Source organism: Macaca nemestrina, chromosome 7 (assembly GCF_043159975.1).
Source record: "Macaca nemestrina isolate mMacNem1 chromosome 7, mMacNem.hap1, whole genome shotgun sequence".
In the NCBI taxonomy this organism is placed as follows: Eukaryota; Metazoa; Chordata; class Mammalia; order Primates; family Cercopithecidae; genus Macaca; species Macaca nemestrina.
The window spans coordinates 166,479,414-166,506,137 of NC_092131.1; the positions used below are offsets into that span (position 1 = coordinate 166,479,414).

The following is a 26,724-nucleotide window of genomic DNA, read 5'->3' on the forward strand; positions in this document are numbered from 1 at the left end:
TCAGCTATTGTGGAAGACAGTCCTCAAAGACTTAAAAACAGAAATACCATTCAACCCAGCAACCCCATTTCTGGGCATATATCTGGAGGACTATAAATCATTCTATTATAAAGACACATGCATGTATATGTTTCACTGAAGCACTAGTCACAACAGCAAATACATGGAAACAAGCTAAATGCCTATCAATGATAGACTGGATAAAGAAAATGTGGTGTGTATATATATACCATAGAATAGTATACAGCCATAAAAAAGAACAAGTCCTTTGCACGGACATGGATGGAGCTGGAGGCCATTATCCTTAGCAAAGTAACACAGGAACAGAAAACCATGTTTTCACTTATAAGTGAGAGCTAAATGATGAGAACACATGGACACATAGAGGGGAAAAACACACACAGAGGCCTATTGGAGGGTGGAGGGTAAGAGGAGGGAAAAGATCAGGAAAAAAACTAAGAAATACTAGGCTTAATACCTGGGTGATGAAATAATCTTCCCCAAAACCTTCCATGACACAAGTTTACCTATATAACAAACCTGCACATGTACCCTTGAACTTAAAATAAAAGTTAAAAAAGAAAAAAGAAAAATTGAGGACGGACCTATTTTTTTATTCTTGGATGCAAATTCCCAAAGACTGCAGACATCTAATCAGAAGTATTCATATTCACTCTTTTGAACAATGACATCAACTATGTATTGAGACACGCACAATCAACCCACAGATATCAAGAATTATAAAAGAAAGTCCACATGAAATATGTGGGAAACAAGTTTTCTCTTCACATATAAGCAGAACTAACAGTTGGGCAATGATTAAATCACATTGAGAAACCTCAAGGACACATAAAAAGGGAAATTCTTTGGGAGGTTTGCTTCTTGTTTATTTTTTAGAAATGAAGTGATCTAAAAAGAGAGGACAAGCTCATTCAGTTATAGCTTTCATCTAATTACCACAAACTCTAATGCAAATTAGACTGTAGGTCTGCTCAATGTACATTTCTGTGCTTGCCAAATTGTGTTTGGCAATGTGGTCAAGCAACAGCAGATGCACACTGGACCGAGTTTTCTTGGGCTGTTCAATAATTAGGAGGACCATGTATTATAATAAACCACATCCCCTTGGCTAAGACTTGGATGCAAATTGCACACTAATTCACTTCCAAGTTTTTGGAAGCTTTCCAAGAGAGATGAAAATCAGGGAAATATAATGTTTACTTCAGGAAATTTGTTTAAAACTAAATATGGCTCATTTATAAGAGGCGTTGAGGAACTCCATAAGAAATGTTAACAATAGCTTTTTTCAAGTTCCACTCAGCAGGAATAAGGATGTGTTAACATGTTCCCTTTGAAGAGCCTTCCTGTGGTACATGCCAGTTGTAACCATCTCGTTATAAATGTATTGGGAGAGTCTAAGTGGAAAATAAAGAGCAGTTTTCTATATCTGTAAAATATCAAGTTGCTCAAATGGAGGGTGAAATCAGTTCAGCTGGTGAGACTCAGTCAACATTTTCTGCAACTGACGGATAGGTAGCAGTCTGCCCCTTAGATCAGAAAGTGAACAAGTTGAAACTTCTGCAAAGCCAAAACATCTACTCTAATAATAAAAACCTTTGCATCATTCCAGCTGGCATTAATCCAGTGATTAAAAACATTATCTAAAATGGAATATAAATAAATTTTAAAGGGCAGTTTCTAACAGACCAAATCATATCCTACATTCATGGCGTATCCTCATCAACTTGCAGTGAGACGCCATTGTCTCCCAGCAGCAGTCCTATTAACAGTTACATCCAAGTGTGTTGTTAAGGAGACCCGCATACCTGTCCCTAGCCTCTTTCTCCAAACTCCATTTTTTAAATGATTTGCTTGAGTCCAATACTAACTCAGTCACTGTCCTGGGTCTATGTATGCCAACATAGAGATGAACCGCTGCAATCTTCCCTTCAGGCAGGACTTGCTGCACAACTGTAGGGAATCCAGTTAGGAGACTGCCTTTAGCTGTCCTCTTTTTTGGGATCCACCTCAGCTAAAGAGACATACTTTACCTGCGGTCATGCCCATTGCATAACCGAGCAAGGCCATTGAAGACAGTTCAGGATGACTCGAAGCAGGAATATTTTCTCCAGAGTTCTGTTACGCTCAGTTCTTTACCTTTCTTTCATAAATGTCGATCTCCAATAAACACCCCAAATTCCATTCACAGTTTGCTTCCAGAAAACCCAGTCTACACCCAAGTTTCTGTCAGTGCCCTTCTGCCTACCCTGAACCTATGACATGAAAGCTAGCATTTGACCATGTCTTCCAACTGGACCAAACACTCCAGTCCCTGATCTTGGTATCCCCTTCAGGATTCACAGTAAATCACTCTTTTTAGGAGAGTCTCCAACTCTTTCAGACCTGATCCAATCAGTCACTTAATATCACTCTTCAGATTAGTGTCTGTGGAAATGATGAGTACAGACTTTAGCGGTGAATTCACACTTGCAGTAAGTAATCATCTTCTAAATTTTTATTTTGAGACAATCATAGATTCACATGCAGTTGCAAGAAACAATATCGAGAGAACCTATATACCTGTTTACTCAGTTTTCTCCAATAGCAACATCTTGTGTAACTATTGTGTTTCCTAGTATCACAACTAGGAAACTGACATAAATACAGCCCACTGGATATTATTCAAATCTCACTAGCATTATGTGCACTCAATTGTCTTTCCGTACATATGTAACTCCAGGCAATTTTATCACACATGTAGGTTCGCATGACCACTGCAACAGTCAAGATACAAAACAGTTCCATCATGAGAATTCTTGATACTAGTTTTTGTAGCCACAACAACCTACCTCCGGACTCCTCTATCCCCTTAAACTCATTTATCTGTTCTCCATTTCTATAATTCTGTCATTTAAAGAATGTTATATAAATGAAATCGTACAGCATATAACCTTTTGAGAGTGGCTTTCCTCACTCAGTAGAAATCCCTTGAGTTCCATATCTAAGCCATTGCCTGTATCAATAGTAGTGTCCCATGGAAAGGATGTACCACAGTGTGTTTAAACATTCATTCACTGAAGGACATTTGGGTTACTTTCAGTTTCGGGATACGTTAAACCTACACTGAATATTCACGTACAGGTTTTTGTGTGGAAATACATTTTTGTGTCTTTGGAATAAATGCATTTGCTGGATCATATGGTAAGCACATGTTCAGCTTTGTAAGAAATTGCCACTCTTTACCAGACTAGCTGTGCCATTTTCCATTTCCACAGCGATGAACAGTAATCCAGTTTCTCTGCACAATCACCAGTGTTTGGTGTTATCACTATTTTTTATTTTAGCCATTCTGTTAGGGGTGTGTGATATCTTATTGTTTTAATTTGCCCTTTCCTAACAGCTAATAATGTTGAGCATCTTTTCATGTGCTTCTTTGCCATTTGTATATATCCTCTTCAGTGAAATGTGTATTCATGTTTTTGCCCATTTTCTAATTGGATCATTTGCTTTGTTACAGCTGGGTTTGGAGAGTTATTTCTAGATTCTAATACAAGTTTTTTGTCAAATATGTAGTTTGAAAATATCTTTTCTCAATCTGTAGCTTGTGTTTTCATCTTCTTAATAGAGTCTTTGACAGAGCAAAAGTTTAAAATTTTGATAAGGTCCTCTTGATAAGAATTATGTTTTATACCCTAGAAAGAAATACATGCATATAGCAAAAATAAAACTCAAAAGTCTAAAACTCAAATAATCTCTTGACTATAAAATAAATGATATGTGTTTTCAGAGGACAACTGCAAATTATTTTTAAAATCAAACAGCAGCAAGCTTCACTTTACAAACTAAGGAAAGTTAGGAAAGACAACTAGGATGTATAATAGTAAATATAATTAAATATTTTATTGAAGAATATTTGAAAATGATCTATTTCCTCCAAATTCAATGAGATTCATGGTTATTTTATAAGTGGGGATAACCTACATTGCATATTTTAAATGAATACTTATTCATTTATTTGTTTAACCAATATTTTGAACAATTACTGTAAGCTTGGCACCTCTCACTCCCTTTATTTTTACTTTTTTTATTATACTTTAAGTTCCAGGGTACACGTGCAGAACGTGCAGGTTTGTTGCATAAGTATACACGTGCCATGGTGGTTTGCTGCACCCATCAACCCGTCATCTACATTAGGTATTTCTCCTAATGCCATCCCTCCCCCAGCCCCCCACCCACCAACAGACCCTGGTGTGTGATGTCCCACCCACCGTGTCCATGTGTTCTCACTGTTCAACTCCACTTATGAGCTCTCACTTTCATTCAAAAGTCCTAATGATGCAAGTTTACACTGACTTTTTAACCAGTGATGCGATAATTCTTCTATATCATACTACAGTCTTTAAAAGATGTAAAATTATAAACTTCCAATTTTTCTTCCAAATCAGTTCTTAATTTGTTAAAAATTAAGGAATATCATCTAGTTTTATAGTGGAAAATGTCAGTAGTAGGTGTCAAATGATATAGTAATTTACAACTGCTCCAATGTAAAAATTATTGACAACAACAAACAATTTAGTTGAGACAAAATTGAGAAGAATTATGGCTTCCAGAATAGCCTTAAGAATGCCAGATAATATAAGTGGACAATGGAATAAAACATATAACTGAGTGTAGATGAATGTAAAGTAATATACAATGCCAGGAAATTTTTAAATAATTTGTAGAGGCATGTTAAAATAATTTTTAAATAATTTAAAATAAATTTTAAATTATTTGTAGCAGAAAGTATCACTTTTAAAAATAGTTTTTATAGTTATATTGGCCTACTCATAATAATATTTCTGTTTAGAATTCTAAATTATTTTAAATCACTCAAGAACAAACAAAAATATTATGAGTAAGCCAACACAACTATAAAAATTGTTTTAAAAAGTGAGTGATGCTTTCTACTATGCAAGAATAAAATAACAATGTGGAAAATATTTTTATATTAAGTATATTGCATAGTAAATACTAAAATCAAGCTGGTATTCTAATTTCATCAAGATTATTTTATTTTATTTATTTTATTTTATTTTTTAAGACAAAGTCTTCCTCTGTCACCCAGGCTGGAGCACAGTGGTGCAATCATAGCTTACTGCAAGCTCGAACTCCTGGGCTCAAGTGATCCTCCCTTCTCAACCTCCCAAGTAGTTGGGACTACAGGTGCATGCCACCACCTTTGGCTAATCTAAAAAAAATTTTCAAATAGAGAGGTCTCACTTGTTGCCCAGGCTGGTCTCAAACTCTGGGGCTTAATCAGTTCTCCACCTCGGCCTCCCGATGTGATAAGATTACAGGCATGAGCCATCGTGCCTAGCCTTCATCAAAATTTAATAGCAATAAGCATATTATTAAAAATAATTAAAATAATGTCATTAAAATAATGTATTGTCTGATAGTCTCGAACTTTGCAAATGGATACCTCCAAAAAGGAGTTCCTGTAAGTGATTGCAACAATAATATGCAAACATGGTAGATGTGGAGTAGGCACACTTAACTATGCAGACTGGAGGAACAGAGTAAGCCATTCCACAGACATTGACAAACAGATGTAGAGATGAGAAACACATGCAGAGGAAAAGGAAGTATTGCCTGGGTGGCCAATGAATATAAACTCCTTATTCCTAAGGTTTGGTTGTATTCCTGCCCTTAAATGTTGTGTTATGTCCTTATTTATTTATTTAGGCACTTAAAGTATATTATGTCCTGTCATGATAAAGTGATAGGTAATTGGATTTACTCTACTTTTTTAGACAATTAGAAAACCAGACAAAATAAATTAAATGGAGTGGACGTCAGACAATAGGAAGGACTGGTCAGTAATCCCTGAGACAATGGAAACAAATGATTTGAAGTCTATAAGTTCTTGAGCTCACTAATTGAAGAGAATTTCCAGGCCATAGCACAGGGAAGGAATTCAAAACTAAGACTGTAGTCTTGCTGAATTTACACAATTCAGAGTTTTGAGAGGCCAACGTGCCCAAAATTTTAAAAGCAAAGTACCCGAGAGGAGAGGAGGTTGCTTACTAAGAGAAAGAATGGAGAAAGCTGGGTAGCTACAGAAATATTCCCCCTTGAGTTCTTGGCTGAATACTGATCTGCAGATGAGTGTGAGGCCAGAAAAGGAACCATCGGAGAAGAGAAAGATCAATCCTGGAAGGCCACATTAGCCCATAATAGGTTCTATTCTCACCAATCAGTGTAGAAAGACCTCCTAATACATAGGCATGGGGTGTTGCCTTTATAAAGACAGCAAATTAGCCTAGACTAAAGAATGTCTGAACCCTTGCTACCAAAGCTTGATAAGAAATCCTAAAGGATAAAATTGAGTCCCAGTAATTTAATTGTATCCGAGAACCAAGATCTCAAATATTTAAAGAACTACCTCCCCTGCCAAATCCAGAAAACTACAACATAAAATTCATATGTGCTAGCATCTAATCAAAAATTACCAAGCATTCAAAGAAACACAAAAATATAACCTATGAGAAACATCAATTATTAGAAACATATTAACAATTATACATATAATAGAATTAGTTCAAAATAATATTAAAATAGTGAAAATGAATATACTTTATATGTTAAAGAAGGCAAAGGAAAGTATGAACATGTTGGGAGAGAATGGAAGACAAAAAAGGAAAAAAAATTCTAATGGTGAAAAATAAAATATACAAAATAAAAATTATACCAAATGGTATTAAGAGCCTCACAGAAAAGAGTAAGCCTTACAGAAAAAAGATTAGTGGACTTGAAAACAAAGCAATATAAACTATACAAAATGAAACACACAGAGAAAAGTGGTAAAATAAAAATCAATAGAACATCAGTGGGTTGTGGGAAAATATTAACAAGTCTAATGAGAAAAATTGACGTCTCAGAAAGGTGGTGGGGAGGGCAGAGATGGGGCAGAAAAAATATTTAAAGTAACAATGAAAAGATTTCAATTTCATAAACGCTAATAGGATAAAAATCTAAGAAACTCAAGAAAACTCAAGCAGAAGAAAAATTTTTTAAAATCTATGCAAAGGGATGTGATAATAAAATTAATGTAAACTAGGGGGGACATCTTAAAAGCAGACAGAGAAGTCATATTCACAAAACATAACTGAAAAAAGAATGCAGCATGCTTTTCTTAAGAAACAATGCAAGCCACAAGAAAATAAAAAAGCCTTTAAAGTACAAAAATATATATCACTGCCAACCTAGAATATTATACCCATAAATTATATATATATTTTTAAATGAGGATGAATAAAGACTTACTCAGATTTAGAAAAGCTGAGAGAATTCATCACCAGCAGACAGGAACTACAGTAAAGATTAAAGGAAGTCCTTTAGGCAGAAGAAAAATAAAACTAGATGGAAATATGCATCTACTCAAAGAAATGAAGATTATAGGCAAGATAAGTATGTGACAAAATATGAAAGACATTTTTTCATCTTTTATCTCTTTAAACCAAAAGTAATAATCATAGATTATGGGGCTTGTAAATGTGGAAGTGGAATTTATTATAAAAATAGCACAAAGACTGAGAGGAGCAAAATAGAAATACAAGATTGCAAATGTCTTACATCATATGTAAAATGATATAATATTATTTTAAGATAGGCTATGATAAACTAAAAGTACATAATGTAAACCCTACAACAATCATATGAAAATAAAATGAAGTATAACTAACATGCTAATCATGGGGATAAAACAGAATTATTTTTTAAAAGTAATCTGATAAGAAAAAGTAAAAGAGAAAAAAGAAACAAAGAACAAATAAAGTCCAAATAGCAAGATGATAGATTTACATATCAATAATTATCCAATGATTTATACCCATACAATACTATCATTCAGTGATGGAAATGGTCAGTATTATGACTGTGGTAATGATTTCATCACTGTGTATATAAGTAAAAACTGATCAGATTGTATACATTAAATATATACAGTTTGTGTTTCAATTATGTCTTAGTGAGTTTGTAAAGATAGAAAAGTAAATTCAATTTAAAATGGCCACAAAATATGTATTATTTGTAAATATCCCAAATAAAAGGCATGTATCATTAAGATACTTGAAAAAATAAACAATGCCAAATTCTTTGGAGCCACATAGTCTAAAAGAAACTCACTAGACATATAAAGATGGAGATATAAGGGCCGGGCGCGGTGGCTCAAGCCTGTAATCCCAGCACTTTGGGAGGCCGAGACGGGCGGATCATGAGGTCAGGAGATCGAGACCATCCTGGCTAATACGGTGAAACCCCGTCTCTACTAAAAAATACAAAAAACTAGCCGGGCGAAGTGGCGGGTGCCTGTAGTCCCAGCTACTCGGGAGGCTGAGGCAGGAGAATGGCGTGAACCCGAGAGGAGGAGCTTGCAGTGAGCTGAGATCCGGCCACTGCACTCCAGCCTGTGTGACAGAGCAAGACTCCGTCTCAAAAAAAAAAAAAAAAAAAAAAAGATGGAGATATATTAAAAGTTAAAGGATACAGAAAAGATACACCATGAAAACATTAATCCAAAGAAAGCAGAAGTGGCGATACTTATATTAGACAAAGTAAACTTCAGAACAATGAATACTACCAGGGATAGTGAGGGTCAATTTATAATGATTGTGGGGTCAATTTATCATAAACTATTATCAATGCTATACATGTACTTAATATTTATCACTGAACTTAATAACAGAGATTCAAAGTGTATGACCAAAACCTGATAAAACTAAAAGCAAAAATAGGCAAATCCATAATTATAGTTAGAGATTTCAATATCCCACTCACTAACTGATAAACAAATTTGAAAAACTATCAGTATGGCCATAGAAGACTTGAACAACATTACTCATCAATTTGATCAAGTATATATTTATAGATATTTATTACTTATATACTTATCAAGTATATATTTATAGATACTCTACCAACCAGTAGCAAAATACATATTCTTTTCAGGTGCACATGAAATACTTAGGAAGATAGACCATTTTGTGCCATAAAACAAGACACAGTAAAATTTTAAAGATCGAAAACATACGAAGTGTGTTCTTCAACCGCACTGATTTTAATTAGAAATCAATTTTTTTAATGATACTTGGAAAATCATTGAATATGTGAAGTTAAATAACACATTAACTAAGTAACTCCTAGGTCACAGAACAAAATCACAAAGTAAATGAGAAAATATTTTTAGCTGCACAAAAGTGGAAATGCAACAAAAAAATTGTGAAATGCAGATAAAGTAGTGCTTAGAGAAAAATGTATGGCATTAAAAATGCTTATTAGGTAAAAAAGGAAGGAAGAAAATCAGTCATCTAGGCTTCTACCTTAAGAAATTAGAAAAATGAGCAAACTAAACTGTAGTAAGAAGAAATAATATAATAAAATTTATAGCAGATATAAAACTTGAGAGGAAAAGCAAGAAAATCACAAGAGAAAATCAAGGAACAGAAAACAACAGACGATATCAAAAGCTGCTTAGTCTAAAAGAACCATAAAACTCCTAGCTCTCTAACCAGACTGATAAGGTAAAAAAGAGAAAACACAAATTACCAATGTCATAAGTAAGAGAGCAAGCATCACTACAGGTTCCACAGGCATCAAAAGACTAATAAAGTATTTTAATGAACAACTGGATGCCAATAAATTTGATAACCAAGATAAAATGGAAAATTTATTTGAATGATACGATCTACCAAAACCCACTCAAGTAGAATTAGATAAGCTGAATATTCCTATATCTGTTAAAGAAATTGAATTTCTAGTTTAAAAATTTCCTATAAAGAAAATCTCAGGCCCAGGTGGCTTTACTAATAAGTTCTACCAAACATGTAAGAAGGAAATACAACCAATTCTATACAATCTCTTCCCAAAGGTAGAAAAGGGTTCTTTCCAATTCAATGATACAAAAAACAGAAAAAGAAATTACAAGAATGTCTACCTTTACTACTTTAATGCAATATCACGGTAGAGATCCTACCCAGAGCAATAAAGCAAGAAAAAAAAATAAATAAAAGGCATACAAATTGAAAAAGAAGTAAAACTGTCTACATTTGCAGATAGTATGGCTACTTTTATCGAAAGCCCTAATGAATCTACAGAGAAGCTATGGAGTTAGTAAGCAAATTTAGCAAAGCCACAAGATATAAAGCAATATGCAAAAATCAGTTGTATTTCTCCATACTAGCATTGAACAATCAGAAATTAAAATCACAAAAATATAGTAGTCAATTTCTTAAAAAGTTAAACATTCACATGCCATAAAACACAGCCATTCCATTTACAGGTATTTACTCAAGAGAAACAAAAGTATATTTCCACACAAACACTTGTACACAAATGTTCATAACAACTTTATTTGTAATAGTCATAAATGAGAAACAACCCAATGTGTATCAATGGGTGAAAGGAGCAAAAATCCTCGTGTATCCATGCAATAAAATATTACTCAGGGATAAAATTAAATGAATTATTCATAACTCAACAATGTGGATAAATTTTAAATCATTCTGTTTTGTGAAAAAAGCCAGAAATAAGGATAATATTGGATTATACAGTCTCCATAAAATTCTAGAGCATATAAACTAATATACAGTAATGGAAGGTAGGTTAACAGGTACTTGGAGCTAGATGTGGAGAAAATGATCAACTGCAAAACGTATGAGGAAATTTTGAATTTTGATGTAAATATTCTCTGCCTTGACCGTGATGATGGTTGTATAAATAAATAAAAACCTATCAAAATATATATTACATATGTACAGTATATTATACTGCAATAATAGTTCAATAAATGTATGAAATAAGTAACTGTGGGATATAGAAAAATAAAGAAAACAATTCAATTAAAAGTTGCATTAAAATATGAAATAGTCATAAATTTAACAAAATATGTGTAAGACCTTTACACTGAAAACTGCAAGCCAGCATTAAAAGAAATTAGAGACGCTTTAAAGAAATACTTATTTTCCATGCTCATGTATCAAAAGAATAAATATTGTTAAGATGTCAGTTCCCCACCAAACTAATCTATCGAGTCAGTGCAATCACATTCAAAACTCAACAGGCTTTTTTCAGAAATTGACAAATCAATTCTAAAATATATATGGAAATACAAAGGGCCTGGAATGTTCAAAACAATTTTGAAAACAAAGAAAAAAGTTGGAGAACTTACATTACCTGATTGTAAGACTGACTATAAAACTATAATACCTAAAATGTTAGCGTAAAAAAAAAGATTAATGGAACTGAAGTTCAGAAATAGAGCCAAACATATATGATCAATGATATTTGGTAAAAGTGCCAAGGCAATCCAGTGTGACAAGTTACATTCCAATGTGTTGGAATAACTGGGAATTAAATACACACACACACACACACACACACACACACACACACACACAAAGAAAGACTACAACCCTGGACCCTTACTTTTTATATACAAAAATTAACTTGAAATGGATTATAGACTCAAATTTAAATTTTGCTAAAACTATAACACTTCTAGAAGAAAATATAAGAGAATCTTTTAGTCGCCTTAGATGAAGCAAAATTTACTAAATAGTACTAAAATTTACAGACTATAAAAAATTGATAAATCATACTTTGTTAAAATTTTGAAATTTTTCTTTTTCAAAAAACACTGTTGAAAAAACATAAGGGAAAGCTTGGGTCTTACTCTAGACCTACAAAATCAGTATCTCCAGGAATGGGGTTCCACATGTCATTTTGAATCATAACTGATAAGAATTATTGTCTCAGTTCTCAAATTAAAAATTTGAGAATTTCATTATATAGTACCACATTGATGGCCTCCGCATAGGACCAAAGAAGACTCACAGGGAGAAACAGAAGACAGATATTTTCTACAGTAAATAAGAAAATTAGACCTAGAGAAGAAAAAAACTAAGGGATTGATAAATACTGACTTGCAAATACATGAATAATCACTATGCAGTGACCTTGGCACAGAGTCACTGCATAGTGACTAAAAAAATAAATAAATAGTTCTTGATATTAGGTTTCCAAATGAGATCCTGGAATTTTCTCAAATATTCATTAAGGTAAGTTATTCCTCGTCAAAAGACATGATCTTAACCGCAAGAAGTTAATCTGCAGAACTGAAGTTTCTCTCCTAGATAATTACTTGAGAAGTCATTCTGTGAAGCTGGCAATAGTGACATCAAAGTCCATTTGCCAAGAAGGGCCAATTCACAAGTTGGGCATCAAGAAAATCCCTCCATAAACACAATCTATATCCTTCTGCCCCTTTTAAAGTTTTACTGTGTTAATGTAAAATTGAAAAACTGCAGTGCTATGGTTTCCTTTTTCTCAGTCTACTTATTAGCAAACAGTAGTAGGTCAGAGGAAGATGTGGAAGAGTTTTAAAACTGTTTAAATTTATGTGTATCAGACACAAGGTCCCAAGAAATGCTCCATGTCTATCTGCTCTGTGTCTGAATAACAGTTTTTAGACATAAAGTAAATATCTAAATAATAATCAACCCCAGAAACCAGTATCATAGAAAGAATGAAATAGCTGAAGCTTTATTTATATTATCTACCCTAATTTTCCCCAACTGAATGTTGAAAGTCAGAATGTACACATCTGAAAGAATATCACAAAGCAGGCACTTTACAAATATTAACTATTTTATCATTATAAAAGTGATGCATACTCATTTTAGAAAACAGAGCTAAACACACACATAAAAAATTTATTTGTAGTTTTGCCACCCAAAGGTAATTACAACTGATACTTATGTATCAACCATCTGTGCACTGACACATCCATAACACCAAAATGGAAGCATCTAGTATATATTGTTTGTGATCCTGAGAAGTGCATTCTTCTGTTCATATGTAGATATCTCTAATTTTCCAGCTATTATGCAGAATAAGATTCAGCAAACCTGCATGAAACGTATGGTATGGTACCAAAGAAATATAAGAGTAGATTCCTGACCAGGGTTCACATCTACCAATTCTCTATATTGAGAGTTTGGTAACTTGATTTACCTAATTGCAATAATGATTATTTAATTGTGTTTCATCTTGCTTGCCATTTTGTATTCTAAACATTTTTAATGGAACTGCCTTCCCTTTTCTTTATCCCGAGTTCTCTCCATTAGAAACTACAGCATTTTATTTCACTGCAAAATGGATATTAATTAGCAGCAGAGATCAAAGAATCATGTTACAATCCCTTATGGAAATTATTAAGATTCCTCTTCTGCTTTTTCATGAGTCTTTGTCCCAAAACTGAAGCAATAACTTGGTCACATTTTTAAAAACTATACAAAAAGGAATTATTATTGTTGCTTATTCTTGCTGTCCTTTTTCCATGACCACAGGGAGCCAAATGCTAATTCTTTATTGGATTTGTTATTGGAAGTGTTGCCAACACGGAATTGGAAAAAGAAAACAATTGAGCTTCCTAAGTAGACCACAGAGCACAAATCTTCAAATTAGCTCCAATAATTAAGGCATCTTGTGAAGGGCTTCAATGACAGGATAAACTCATCTGTCCCTAGCACAAGACCCATATCAATTACCCTGGGTCTAAGGAGGCTGGTACACAACAAAGGAAATCAAAATACAGAGGCTGACAGTCTAGACAAAGCCTGACTCTGGTCAAAAGCAGCCTCTCCAAGTGTTATCTTTAAGCCAAGTGGTTTTAAATAAGTTTAAATACCAACAGGGGGTTAATTTGAAATCAGTTTGATTCTATTTTTGAATTAATGCCTTTACAAATCTGCTTTTATAATTTCTGCTTATCAAGGATTGCCCTTCTGGTATAAAAACTGAGCCAAGACTCAGTTATCAAATACTATGAAGGGTTCTGTTAATTAGATAGTTTATCTGTGATGAGTTGTTGACACTGAGATGATGTGTGTTAAATAATTTTAAAATATTCTGCGGGGCACTAACTTGGTGGCTCAAAGCATTATTCTTCAATTTTTCAGACCCTGCTTTAAGTCACACTAGAATCTCTTAGTATAAATTAATGTGAATCATTTCTTAAATATAGAATCATTCATATCTCAAAATTATCTGTATGAGAGAATAAATCTTCTGGCGCTCTTTATTAGGCTGTTGTAGACCATTCTAACTAATCCAGCCTCTTTCACATGATGGTTGGTCTTTAACTGCTTGGTAGAGACTGCCAGGAAATTCATCATTGCTGTTATTAAACACAATTCTCAGGATTTGCTCTTTTTATAATGTTTCTTGTAAAAGCTTTTTTGTGTGATTTTTCCTCTGGCTTCTTGTTCTACTTCCATATAGGGCAACCCAGGAGAAATCTCAGACACTGAAATATTTTTACTCATGTAGGTAAATTAAAGCTCCAGCTGTTAAGGGTTTTTCTTTCTGTCTGTCAATTTTCTTTTTCAAGTTATGGTCTGTGAAGGCAGAGGCCAAGAACAGTCCACAGGGAATGGCTTGGAGCCTTAGAACAAGCTGGTATCCTTGTATTTTCTAGAGGAAAAAATATTGGACTCCAAAGTTTAACATCAGGAAAGCTGCTAATTAATTAGCCCATAAATTGTTAAAAGCACGAATCATTCATTATCATCTCTGGGATTTCATTTTAAGCTCCCCTTCAAATATTGATTTTGTTTACCGCTTTGTTTCTTTATATTTTTGCTCTTTTCTTTTCTCACACGTTCTCTAAGAGACATGATATTCTATGTCTCATAGAATCTGAAGTCCTGAGGTTTTTGTTTAATTAATAGTCATAATGTGTTTAACTGGTATGTACATGACTTAGAAAAAGAAATGGTTCTTTCAAGGTAGTGAAGCTCTCTGGAAAAAAAAAAATCACTAAACTCACAGGAATCCTTAGTTTATATTCTAGTGTTATCATTATCTGTGGCCTCAGGCAAGTTGACTGCCTAGGTCTTGGTTTTCTTATTTGTTAAATAAGGAGATTAGAATCCATGAATATCCTTTCCATGTCTAATAGTCTAGGATTCTCTTTATCAAAAGAACTTAGTGTAGGTGAAAGAATAAAAATGGAGTTCACATGAGGAAATAGTTGGCAAGCAGCCATTTGAAACTGTTTTTGTTCATTTTCTTCAAAGAAGATTTTGAAGAAAATTATCAACAAAGAAAGGAGAATATTGGCAATCAGGTAAGTGGAAAGAACTCCGGACAAGGAGTGGGGATCCAGTTCTAGTCACAGTTGCACCACTGACAACTTAGTGATCATGAAAAAATTATGAAATTGAAGATTCTGAGGCCAAAGATTGGACTCAAAACTGAAAAAGTTTGATTTTATTATGATAGTGCCTTTCACTCCCAAACTGCTATGATTCTATAAAATGGCCCCAAAGTCAGGGAAGAGGATAACTGGAAATGTCCTCGTAGTTATTGTCAATGAATGCTATCCTTTCATTTCTGATTAGGGAACGTTGTTCAAAAACATCGTATCCTAGAACATCAACTCAGAAGTAAAACATACCCTTGGGGACTCTAAACAAATGCTATAACCAGTAGTAACTTTCTGAATCTGTAATATTTTAGTTTTAATGACGGCGATCTCCATGGACTCACCCTGAGTTAAGGATTATAAAGAAAGTTGTTCCATATATTTCTTTTGTTCCTCCTCTAAATTTCTTCTGTTTGTTTTTTGACCCAGAATATAACTGAAATAGCTAACAAAAATCAAACCACTACTAAAAATATAAATCCTAGTGGTAAATCTCAAGATGATTAGGACATGTGAAGTATTTGTACTCTTTCTGCAAAATTTCCTACACTGTCTAGGCACCCTCTAGCATACTGAATTTTTGCAAAATAGCCATATTACCTGCAAGCTGACAATACTCATGCATTCCAGCCTTTTAACAGAAGAAATATTTTCATTAATATTTTTAAGCTGTATATCAGTGTAAAAACTCAAAAGAATCAAGACTCAAAGGGAAAAACCTAGCCAAAAAAAATGTATTACAGAGGATAGTTTCCAGATTTTAATGATTTACCAAGTGAAAAATATAAAAAGTGGTAGATTTTTTTTCCTCTTAAAACATCAAGTACTGGACACTGCCCAAGGTAAGACTGCAAAAGCAGATGGTGTAATCATCCATTCCAGATAGTCAGTTCTGCTTCTTTCCTGCTTGTCTCCCTGGAACCCAGCCAGGAGCTTCTCCTTTTTCTTCAGGACATGGATGCTTCCCCTATGCTGGGACCCTCATTTTTTCCTAAGTCCTACTTTGGAGAAGCAGCACATTCCAACAGCCCTTGCTTTGAACCATAGTATAAAAGATGTAGGCTCTGTTCTCAATTTCTTCATGGTCCTGGTATGCAACCTGGTCCAAATACTTTTAGCCAACCCCTCTTAATTCCATGCTTTGATTTTTCTTTGATTGGTAAGAGAATAATTGGCAACATTTGAATTCACTGAATGCACATTTAATGCATTAATAATCATGATCCATTATACCAGGACATAGAACTCACAACTAAAGCTTTTTAATGATTAAATAAGAAATCTGTACTTTAAATTTTCACCCATAGAGTTTTTGGATCATAGCAACCAACTAACTTCCATTAGCCTCCTACACAATCATTTTGAAATAGGAAACCAGAATAGAGGTTAAGGGAATTTCCTTAGGCCACAATCCAAGTTTCAGTAATAACTTCTTTCCTCAATATAAGTCATTTACTTTAAAACTCCCCAAACAAAAAGGTTTTCCATGTTAGTCTGTAAAATATACATAGTACCCACTAAGCACAGCAAAAAAATCTCCAAATACTCATGATTTTAAAATAAATCATGAGTTAAACTATGTTTTAATGCCTAAAAGGCCCAGTAACTTTAAAATTGTTCCCTCAAAATAGGCTCTCATATTGTTTTCATGTTGTACTTCCAGTGCTTGAAACACAGCAGAGATTACAAATGTATATTGAATGGATGACGAATTGTTGACAGTAGTCTGAAATAAGGTAGCACCAAGAAAATGAGAAATTGCGCAAAGTGGACTGTCTGTAGGAATGTTATAAAAATAAAAATACAAAGAGCGGGTAAAGGTGTTGAAAATATGTTGAAGAAGAGGGAATCTAAAGGGGTTTCCCAGTTTCTGACTTAAGAGACCAGATGATGCCATTCAATGAGATAGGAAATATGAGGGAAGAGGAGGTAGGTGGGTGCATGGACAATGAGATCGACATTATAAGTGCTAAATCAAAAACTATCATGGAACATGGAGGGAGAATTATTTGATAAGAAGTTGGATATACATATTTGAGTTGAATAGAGACATTTGTGACTTGGAAGTCATCATCATGTGTATCATAATTGAATTTATGTCAATGAATGAGATTACCAATGTGATGGTTAATTTTAGGTGTCAACTTGACTTGCTTAAGAGATACTCACATAGCTGCTAAAGTAAAATCTCTGGATATGTTGTGGAGGTGTTTCCAGAAGAGACTGGCACTTGAATCAGCAGATTAAGTAAGGAAGATCTACCTTCACCAATTTCATCCAATCTGTTAAGGACCTAGATAGAATAAAAAAGCAGAGGAAAGGTGAATTCACTTTCTCCTCTGGGACTGGAAAATCCTTCTTCTATCGCTCCTGGATGTCAGAACATCAGGTGTTCAGGTTTTTGACTTTGGACTGAGAGTTACACCATTGGCTCCCATGGTTCTCAGGCCTTTGGACTTAGACTGAATTGTACCACCAGCTTCCCTGATTATCCAGCTTGCAGATGATGCTATATCATGGGACTTCTTTCTACTTTTTTTAAATACACACACACACACACACACACACACACACACACACACACACATTTTATTATTTTATTTTATTTTATTTTTTGAGATGGAGTTTCACTCTTGTTGCCTAGGCTGGAGTGCAAGGCGCGATCTCGGCTTACCGCAATCTCCGCCTCCCGGGTTCAAGCGATTCTCCTGCCTCAGCCTCCTGAGTAGCTGGGATTACAGGCATGCACCACCATACCTGGCTAATTTTGTATTTTCAGTAGAGATAGGGTTTCATCATGTTGGTCAGGCTGGTCTCAAACTCCCAACCTCGGGTGATCTACTTGCCTCAGCCTCCCAAAGTGCTGGCATTACAGGCATGAGCCACCATGCCTGGCCGACACACACATATATTTTAGAGACAGGATTTCATTTTGTCACCCATGCTGGAGTGCAGTGGGGCAATCACGGCTCACTGTAACCTCAAACTCCTGGACTCAAGCAATCCTCTTACCACAGTCTCCTACATAGGTAGGACTACAGGTGCGCAACACCATGCCTGGTTAATTTTCTATTTTTTTATTTTATTTTATTTTATTTTATTTTATTTTATTTTATTTGTTTTTTGTAGAGATGGGATCTCATTATGTTGCCCAAGCTGGTCTTGAGCTCCTGGACTCAAGGGATCCTCCTATCTCAGCCTCTGAAAGTGGTTGGATTACAGATGTCAGCCACCATGCCTGGCCTCATGGGACTTCTCAGCCTCCATAACTGCATGAGCCAATTCCCATAATAAATCCCCTTTTATATATATATTATATATATAAATATGCATATATGTCCTCATTAGGTCTATTCCTTTGAGGAACCCTGACTACGATACCTAGGCAATAAGTATAGAACAGTATATCAATATAATTTGAAATTAGTGTGAAGCCTCCAACTTTGTTTTTCTTTCTCAGGATGGTTTGTCTCTTCAGGGTCTACTGTAGTCCCATATGAATTTTAGAATTATTATTCTATTTCTGTGAAAAATGCCATGGAAATTTTGATAGGGATTTGCACTGAATCTATACATTGCTTTAGGTATTTTTTTTTTTTTTTTTTTTTTTTTGAGACGGAGTCTCACGCTGTTGCCCAGGCTGGAGTGCAGTGGCGCGATCTCGGCTCACTGCAAGCTCCGCCTCCTGGGTTCACGCCATTCTCCTGCCTCAGCCTCCTGAGTAGTTAGGACTACAGGCGCCCGCCACCGCGCCCGGCTAATTTTTTGTATTTTTAGTAGAGACGGGGTTTCACTGTGGTCTCGATCTCCTGACCTTGTGATCCGCCCGCCTTGGCCTCCCAAAGTGCTGGGATTACAGGCTTGAGCCACCGCGCCCGGCCTGCTTTAGGTATTAAGGATATTTTGACACTACTAGTTATTCCACTCTACAAACACAAGATATCATTTTATTTATTTGTATCTTCTTTAATTTCTTTCATCAGTATTTTATGATTTTCAGTGTACAGACCTTTCATTTCCTTGATTAAATAGTTCTTATTTTGTTCTTGTTGATGCTATCATAACTGGGATTGTTTTCCTGATTTGTTTTAGATACATCATTGTTGGTGTAAAGAAATGCAACTAATTTTTGTATATTGATTTTTTTATCCTGATACTTTGCTGATTTTATTTATTAGTTTTAACAGGTTTTTTGGGAGAAGTCTTTAGGGTTTGCTACATTTAGGATCATGTCATCTGCAAATGGGGATAATTTTACCTTTTCTTTACAATTTAGATGCCTTTTATTTCTTTTCCTTGTCTAATTGCTCTAGCTAGTACTTCCAGAACTATGTTGAATAGAAGTGGTGAGAGTGGGCATCCTTGGGTTATACCAGATCTTAGAGGAAACGTTTTTTCTCATTGATCACAATATTAGCTGTGGGCATTCATAAATAGCCCTTATCATATTGAGGAAATTTCCTTCTATATCTATTTTGCTGACAGCTTTTATCACAAAAGGATGTAGAAATTTGTCAAATGCTTTTTCGGCATCAATTGACATGACCATGTGCTTTTATCCTTCATTCTGGAAATGTTGTACGTTACATTGCTTGATTTGCAGATGTTTGGTACATTCTTAAATGATTGTGAGGGTTGCTAAATTTTTAATTTGTCAAGGACATTATAAGTATATATATATATATATATGTAGCCTTTACTATTATTACTATTTCATAGAAGTAGAAGACAGATATTTCAACACAAAACAAAGTATAGATAACAAAATCCTAAAACAAAGGACAGTCCTCCCAATTAACCAATTAATGTAGATAAAAGACTCATTACACTGACCTTCATTGAAAAAATAGATATCATGAAATGACACTATTTGAGGACAAGCGTTTGGGAAGAACTGGTACCACTGTAAACAGATTTCCAAGGACAAACACCCAGGGAATGCTCATCTTTAAGTGCTCATCAGAGAAGAAGAGTCTACAAAAGAGACTGAAAAGCAGTAAATGGAGAAGTAGAAGGTAAATCTAGGGAAGTGTGACATACTATAAGCCAGAAAAATAATGTTTCAAGAAGCATGTAGTCAACAATTCAGATGCCACTGAAAGCCAACGGACATATTAACAGAGAGTTGCTGATATCCTAAGTAAGAATAGTTTTATACTAAAATAATATGATGTGAAGACTTCACCTCTGGGCTGACTCAGGCAATACAACAAATTTTGTTGAGACTTCTAAATTCAGATCAATAAGTATTTGCTGAGCACTTAGTGTGCCATGCCCTGAACTATTTAATAAAGCCCCTGAGCAGTTAAAAGATTAGTAACATATTTCCTGTCCTCAAGAAACTTGTAGTCTCCGGAGAGACATAAGAAATTAACTCCATGAGTTTGTCCTTAAGGTACTTCATATAAATGAAATCACACAAAGTTTGCCCTTTTTAAATTGATTCATAATAGATATGCATATTTGGGGTACATGTGATATTTTGATACATTTATATTAATGTGTAATAATCAAATCAAGGTAATTGCAATGTCCATCACTTCGAACATTAACTTTTCTTTATGCTAGGAACATTCAAATTATTGTCTACTAGCTGCTTTGTAATAACAAAGATTACAGTTTTATTAGCTGCTTTGTAATAACAAAGATGATAGTTAACAGATTGCTGTTAACTACAGTCACTCTACTGATTTATTGAAGACTAGGTCTTATTTCATCTACCTATATTTTTGTACCCATTAATCACCTTGTCTTCATTGCCTCCAACCCCTACCCTTCGCAGCCTCTGATAACCACCAAACCGGTGTACAGAGAGCATTTAGCACACACTAACTGAATACCCTCTGTGCAACATCTACATTGATCCATCACCAATGATTATGTTTTGTATCTTATTTTCTGATTTTAACCATTTTACTTCTAACAAGTATGTCAAATGTATAAAGAGGAAAAACAAGAAGGAATTTTTACCAGGGCAGGGGAAGCTTCATAATGGATCCGAAAAAAAATCATGTAATTAGATGTTGGCAACTTTCAACCCAACCCTCCCATCAAGGACAGAAAAGAGAATAAAGGCTGAGTTGATCAAAAATGATCAATAATTTAATCAAGTGTGTCTATGTAATGAGGCCTCCAGAAAAACCTAAAAGGACCTGATTTGATGAGCTCCCGGATTGGGTTGATGAACATTCACTCCTGGGAGGGAAGTGTACCTCAACTCCATGGGGACTGAAACCCTTATGCTTAGGACCCTTCCAAATTTTGTTCTATGGATCTCTCCATCTGCTTCTTCATTTTTATACTTTAACATATTCTTTGTTATACAGTGATAATAGTGAGTAAGGAGTTTCCTTGAATTCTGTGAGCCACTCTAGCTAATTAATACATGCCAAGGAGTGGTATCATGGAAACCCCCAACTTATTGTTAGTTGGTCAGAGGTACAGGTCACAACTTGGGACTTGTGATTGGCATGTGAAGTGGAGGGCAGTCTTGAGGAACCAAGGCCGAAAGCTGTAGGATCTGATGTTAACTCCCAGTAGAGTGTGTGAGAATTGATTTCAACTGAAGCATACCTAGCAGTTTCTGCTGAGTACTGGTTGTTGGTGGGGAGAAATCCCTACACATTTTGGTGATCATAAGTGTTCTGTGTTGAGGGAGTTTGTGAGAGTAGGAAAAACAGTTTGTTTTTCCTGTTCAATTTAGTTTTGGCCAAATGAGGGTAGATCAAAAATAGTATGGAATATGATGACATACCTTAGTTGATTAGGTGATGTTTGAGGATAGAGGTGAAAGTTGAGAAACTTTATACTTAAAGTGAATGAGAGAGTGATCAAGAATCCCAGGAAGAGAGAACAGTATGGGAAAAAAGTGTTTCCTTCCATTTGTGGTTTCCTTTCAACATTACCAATCTATAAATGTCTGGTCTTTGGATTATTCTTTGAATTGACTGTCAACATCTTTCCAGTTTCCTAATTAATAATAATTTAAATAAAAATTTAGCTTGTGTATTGAAAAAAAGAAATCAACATAAAAATCTATGGATTATCACCAAAGAAGATATACAATAGCCAACAAACATATAAAAAGATACTCAACATCATTAGTCATCCAGGAAATGCAATTTAAAACCACAAGATACCACTTCATACCCACTAAGATGGCGAGAATTAAAACAGACATACACACACATACACACACACACACACACACACACACAAAATAACAAGATACTTTGTGGGTGGGAATATAAAATGAGGCAGCTGCTCTGGAAAACAGTATGGCAGTTTCTCAAAATGTTAAACATAGAGCTACCATGTGACCCAGCAATTACATTTCTAGGTGTATACTCAACAGAATGGAACACAGGTGTTCAAAAAAAACTTGTACATAAATGTTCATAGTAGCATTATTCATAAAAACTAAAGAGTGCAAAAAGTGGAGACAACCCAAATGTCTATCAGCTTATAAACGGATGAACAAAATGTGCTATATCTGCATAATGAAATATTATTCAGCCATAAAAATTATTAATATATGCAACATCATGGATAAATCTTGAAACACTATGCTAAGTGAAGGAAACCAGACACATAAAGTGACATATTGTATTATTTAATCTATTTCAAATATCCAGAATAGGCAAACTCATAGAGACACAAAGCATACTAGTGGTTGCCAGGATTGGAAGAAATGAGGATTGACAGCTTAATGGGTACAGGGTGTTCTGTGTATGTGGTAGGGGAGAAAGGGAGAGGTGGAGAGGTGGTAGAAGTGCTTGGGAATAAGTTAGTAAAATAGGGGTGACAGGTACATAACATTGTGAATGTACTAAAAGCCATTGAATTTTGCACTTTATAGTGGTCAATTTTATGCTATGTGAATTTTACAAAAAAAAAAAAAAAATCTGTGGAATACGATGTGGCCGCAAGAACCATAGGAGAGTTGCCAGGCACTGTGAGAATATAAAGGATGACAGAGCAATCAGAAAACTAAAAGGTATGATAGTTTTTGAGCTAAAATTTTAAATGCAGAGACAAATACAAAAGATTTGAAATGCAGAAATAGATACAAAAGGACAAATAGCAACAGAAGCAGAGAGAACATTTTCAGTAGGGTAAGAAATGATGGGAAAGTGTAGTTCATGTTCAAAGAGCATTTGATGGTCCTGTTTGGTAGTGATAGAATATGTGAAAGGTAGTAGTAGTGAATGAAAAAATTAAGGTCATGTAATTTGGAAATTCAAGTGCTCTCTCTTTCTATAGGGTGTAATTTCTTCTTGGCAGTTAGTAGTGACAGCACATTGTTTGGAGTAGGTCTTAAATGCAGATCCTTGAAATGATTCCCACAGAAAATGTCTAAATTGGAAGTTTTTTCTATGCCCTTCCTCCTCATATTTTTTTTTACTTTTAGTAAGTTTAGGGTAAACAAGACAATTAATAATAAAAAACTCCTGATACCGTGGGAGAAGGGGGTCTGTTCTGCCACACAAGTCCTTTGCTGGTTATAAAAGTCTTCGATATCGGCAAGCAACATCAGTGTTCTGATTGTAGATTTGTTATTTTCAAAACCCAAAGCAGCCTCAAGTTACCACTGTAATATTCTCCTTTCCATGATTTCAGAAAATGTAAGTAATTTAGCCATTTTCTTCCTATTTGTCTAAATCACAGCAAAAGACATAGATACCATAGGTACCTAAAACATTGTTGAAGGAATAAGAACTCCAAGCTTATGAGATGCATAGGATGGAAATTAGGCTCCTAGTTAGAAAGCATTTCATCAGCATACATGACATATGTCAAGTTAAATAATGCCAGAGCAGACCTCTAATCTTCAGCTACTCTTTCTTACTTAGAGCCCTTAGACAAATCACTAACATCTGATGCTGAATCTGCATTTCCATGATCTTCATTATCATTTGAGTCATCATCACCACACAGTCATGAAGAATCTACGTGCATATAAACTGATTTTACTTTGAATTTATATAAAAAGCATTATATCTACCTCTGTTGCAGACATATGCTAAGGTGGCTAGCCTGGTCCCTACTTTCTGGTATTCACATCTTTATGTAATCCCCTCCCAGACTGTAGGAAGGCCCTGTGACTTGTTCCCAACCAGTAGAAAATGGCAAAGGTGAAGGGTTGCAATACATACTATTACAGCACCCAAAGTGCTGGAGTTTGTTTTCTTTTGTTGTTGGCTTTGAATAAACAAGCTGCCATGAATCCTAAAGATGCTAGGAAATGAATCTGCTAATAGCCTAAGAAGTGTGGAAGCAGATCCTTCCCCAGTCTAGCCTCTGGTGAGAACCCAGCCCTATCCAACACCTTGATTGCAGCCTCATGAGAACATATTTTGAGGAACCAGTTAGACAATATCTAGGCTCTTGTCCCATGCATCTGAGAAAACTAATAAATGTGTGTTCTTCTAAGCCATTCAGTTTGTGGTAATTTGTCATGCAGTATTAGAAAAACAATACAACTTCCAAGAAGCACACTGTTTAAAACAGATAAGGAAATAAACACTGTTATGCAAGCAAAAACATTAACCAAGTATATACAGCTCCAGGGTTTTTTATTCTCTCTGTAGGGAAAAAGAAATACCATAAAATGTATTATTTTATTAGCAAGTAGAGAGCTTAAGCATGGGGATATCTATAAATTCTCAATGTTATGGAGCCAAGTAAGAGGAGTGGTATGTCATGATATCCTAGCAGACAATTTAAGTGTAGTTAGGAAAGTTCTTACGCCCCCAGTTCTCCTCAACCCAATATGGGAAATAAGCTCTTTATCATTGTGGCCTAAGACTGAATTCTGGGTGTATGTACATATTCCTAAGAAGGAAGACATCTTAAACTATTACCAATGATTTTTACATATTGAGAATTAAATTTTATATGAGAGGTGGGGAAGACCATGCAAACTCTGCTGGTCAGGCCAGCTCTATCTTTATAAGTATGCCTTTAACCCAGGAAAGCTTTCCAAATCCACAGAAAACCAATACCTCCAAGAATGTACTAGGTTTTCAGGCCTGGATGTTGAACTATTCATTTCAACAGCTAGAGTGTTTCCTTGTCCTCATTGTGTTTCCTGGCTATGTCTCTGCCTTATACTTTTAGTTGATGCATTGACTGACTACTTTCCAATTTCCAACTCCAAGCATGGTTGTATTGCTTTTATCTTTCCTACCACTGATTCTGATACCCCAATGATGAGTGTCTAGATAACATTCTCTAGGACTTGTCCTGGTAATAGTGAAGTCTCTCAGCCACCAAGTCCCTTGAGCAACATTCAACCCTGCAAATAAGATCCAGATATAGGCATCTGAGGAGAGAGAGAAATGGTGTTCAAGAATGGGAAGGAAAGTCCATGAACTCAACTTTACCTAATTTTGCATAATTCAGCATAAAGTCTGTGTAGTTTTTGTTAAGTTATCTACACAAGCAAATATTTAAATCTACTTGAACTTGGACTATCTGATTTCTCTCCACTGTCCAGGACTCAAGAGTGTTACCTGTGGGAAATAATGAGAATAGAATATTATTACTTTCCCCTAATTCATTTCAACATTTGTTAAATAACTGTTATATGCAAGGCATTTTGCAAAGTACTATTACAGTCTCAAAATGAATAAATCATATCCCTTCTACCAGGTTGCAGGAGGAGAGAAGATAATGTAAATAAGCAGAAAAATAGTGCTATGATTGAGGCATAGAGAGATAGAAGAAAAAGATAATGTAAGATTGGAATAATCGGAAGTGTTGCAGGGGAAAGGTGTTAAAGAAATTGATCTGTGATCCATTTCTTTCTGAATGTGGTTCTAGAAAAAGAAGACAGTGCTGCAGTCTAATATCCTTGCAAATATAAAAACTGGACTTCTGGGCAAATTGAATAATGATGCAGGATGTCTCTGGTTTAGGATTGCTTAGGGTAAACAAGCATACAATGTATGGATTTATGATGCATGACTCCCTAGAGAATGTGACATAAGCTATACAACTCTCTGAAGCATGAAGAGGAGATGTTTCCTAACTTCAATGCTGTCCGCTGTTTGAGGTGACCTGCAGTCCTCATTAGAGACCTCATCTATTATTCTGAGTTGGAGAGTACATGTCTACAACAACAAGGATGTGGGAAGTCTTGTGGAATGCCCCAGCCTTTTCTCTGCCTTGCCTGTGTCTTCAGTGCTTGTATCCTTGGAATTAGCTGTGAAGCTTGATACTGAGAAAGGTCTCTCACTTGTGTGAGTGATTTGACAATCTGATACTGGGTGTTAGCTCAGCCTTCACAGAGGAGGTAGACTTGAAATGAGCTTCAAGAGGTGTGCAGGATTTTAAACAACAGAGATAAAGAAGCTGGCATTCCAAGGAGAGGAAAAAAATAGGAACAGGGATAAGAAAGCAGAAAACCAGAGTTTGTTCAGACCATAATACACCTCCTAGTTTAGCTGGAGTATACAATATGTCTAAGGGAAGAA

At 35.1% G+C, this 26,724-nt stretch overlaps 1 long non-coding RNA gene across 1 annotated transcript in view; it reads right to left on the reverse strand.

Annotated features, from left to right (window-relative positions):
• The window catches only part of LOC105492829 (uncharacterized), a 313,905-nt gene that overhangs the window by 237,518 nt on the left and 49,663 nt on the right, over positions 1–26,724 (reverse strand). Inside the window, exon 2 of the long non-coding RNA XR_011606184.1 lies at positions 17,417–17,540. This is a non-coding gene — a long non-coding RNA (uncharacterized lncRNA). The remainder of the gene's footprint in view (positions 1–17,416; positions 17,541–26,724) is intronic.